The sequence below is a fragment of the Staurois parvus genome, unplaced genomic scaffold, assembly GCF_062004578.1.
Source record: "Staurois parvus isolate SC_StPar_1 unplaced genomic scaffold, SC_StPar_1.0 ptg000083l, whole genome shotgun sequence".
NCBI classification, from domain to species: Eukaryota; Metazoa; Chordata; class Amphibia; order Anura; family Ranidae; genus Staurois; species Staurois parvus.
In genome coordinates this window covers 81,657-84,553 of record NW_028317879.1, presented here as the reverse complement: position 1 = coordinate 84,553, position 2,897 = coordinate 81,657, and positions in this window count along the sequence as shown.

Here is a 2,897-nt window from a genome sequence, read left to right as displayed (position 1 = left end):
CTGAAGATGATAGGTGTCCCACCTCCAGTTCCACCAGCCCATCATCTTCAGGTGTCCCACCAGCCCGTCAACGTCAGGTGTCCCACCTCCAGTTCCACCAGCTTATCATCTTCAGGTGTCCCACCAGCCCGTCAACGTCAGGTGTCCCACCTCCAGTTCCACCAGCCCGACGTTGACGGGCTGGTGGAACTGGAGGTGGGACACTGAAGATGATGGGCTGGTGGAACTGGAGGTGGGACACTGAAGATGATGGGCTGGTGGAACTGGAGGTGGGACACTGAAGATGATGGGCTGGTTGAACTGGCGGTGGACATTGAGGTTGATGGGTGGAATTGGGAGGTGGGACACTGAAGATGATGGGCTAATGGAACTGGAAATGAACATTGAGGTTGATGGGTGGATCTGGAGGTGGGACACTGAAGATGATGGGCTGGTTGAACTGGCGGTGGACATTGACGTTGATGGGTGGAACTGAAGGACGCAGAGATTGAGGGGTGGGACCTGGGAAGGACACCGATTGTCCACTCCTTGGTGGGAATGTTTTTCCCAGCAGGAGCAGATTGGATCGTGCTTTGCTGGGTTTTTTGCCTTCCTCTGGGTCAACTGTGTCTGTAGGACTATAACTTTTTTTTTTTTTTCTATGGGAGAACTGGATGGACGTTTGTCTTTTTTCAGCCAGACTAACTATGTATGGCACAGCACCACAGCCAATCATCTCATCACACCACCATGCGTGCCTCCATCTTTCTTTGTGTCCCAGAGAAGAGCTGGTGCTGTCCTTCTCCTGGAGGCCACTGGAGGTCTCCATCATGGGAAGGTTCTGAGAGTCCATTTTATATTTGCTATGTTAATTTATTTTAATTTATTTATTTATTTTCTTTTTATCCTTCCCCATCCCCCTCACCCCACCCCCCCCTCCCTCTCCCCTCCCACCCTCCCGTTTCCCTTCTTTCCCCCATTAATGAAGAACAGGACAGTTGTAAGTTATTATTTGTATTTGAGATGATGTGATTCCTGTAACAGTTATAAGATGTTTATACAATTTGTAAACCCGTCTCAAAAAAACAATTGTCTGCTTGAGGCCGTGTCCATGTCATCCATCTTCATGTGATCAGATCCGCCCCCGAGGAACCGTTCCTAAAGCAGCTGGCTATGGGGTCAAGCAGGTTCGGTGTCCATTGACACACGAAGCCAACAGCTCGGCCCCGCCCCATTTCCCTCCTCATTGGCTCACTGGCTGTGATTATGGGATAGCCAAGACTCCATTTCCAGGTAGGGGGCACTTCGCCGTCATTCGCGGCCGTGGCTGTCAATCACCGGGTCCCGGCTGGTGATTGCCAAGCATCTCCGACTGGGACAAGAACTGTTTGTAAACAAAACAGTTCTCCTCCCTGTCTGCTCAGGTGCACAGCACAGCCATCCACAGCAGTGTGATTATGGTGAAGCACACAGACCCCGCGCCCTAGTAACACAGACCCCACCCCCTAGTAAAACACTCCCAGCACACAGGTAACCCTTTGATGGCCCCTCATGTTAACCCCTTCCTGCCCAGTGCCATTAGTACAGTGTCCGTGCTTTTTTTTAGCACTGATCACTGTATTGGTGTCACTGGGGATGTCAGTGACACCAAGTCAGTTTCCCCCCCCCCCCCTCGTTTCAGAATGCCCGCCGCAGTCCCTCTATAAGTCGCTGATCGCCGCCATTACTAGTAAAAATTAAAAAAAAAAAATCCCCGTATCTATGCTGCCATTTATAGACGCTATAACTTTCACGTAAACCAATTAATTTCATGTATTGGGATTTTTTTTTTTTTAGCAGACATGGAGCGGAATACATTTTGGCCTAAATTTGACAAAATTTGATTTTTTTTTTACTGGAAATGTTTTATAGCAATAGTAATTAAAAAAAAAAAGCAACAATTTTGAAAAAAAAAAATATATATATATTATTTTTTTTATTTTTTATTAGCAGCACTGATCACTGTATTGGTGTCACTTTAAATAAAATATATAAAATCCCGGTATTTATACCGCCATTTGTAAACACTTTAACTTTCATGTAAACCAATTAATTTCACGTACTGGGATTTTTTTTTTTTTTTTTTTTTAGCAAAGACATGGAGCAGAATACATTTTGGCCTAAATTTGACAAAATTTGATTTTTTTTACTGGAAATGTTTTATAGCAAAACTAAGAAAAAAAAAAGCAACAATTTTGAAAAAAAAAAAAAATAATATATATATATATATTTTTTTTTTTATTAGCAGCACTGATCACTGTATTGGTGTCACTTTAAAAAAAAATATAAAATCCCGGTATTTATACCGCCATTTGTAAACACTTTAACTTTCATGTAAACCAATTAATTTCACGTACTGGGATTTTTTTTTTTTTTGTTTTTTTTTAAGCAAAGTCACGGAGCAGAATACATTTTGGCCTAAATTTGACAAAATTTGATTTTTTTTTTTACTGGAAATGTTTTATAGCAAAAGTAATTAAAAAAAAAAAAGCAACAATTTTGAAAAAAAAAAAATATATATATATATTATTTTTTTTATTTTTTATTAGCAGCACTGATCACTGTATTGGTGTCACTTTAAAAAAAATATATAAAATCCCGGTATTTATACTGCCATTTGTAAACACTTTAACTTTCATGTAAACCAATTAATTTCACGTACTGGGATTTTTTTTTTTTTTTTTTAGCAAAGACACGGAGCAGAATACATTTTGGCCGAAATTTGACAAAATTTGATTTTGTTTAATTTTTTTACTGGAAATGTTTTATAGCAAAAAGTCAAAAATATATACTTTTTTTCTCAAAATTGTTTTTTTTCTCTATTAGCACTGATCACTATATTGGTGTCACTGGGGATGTCAATGACACCAAGTCAGTTC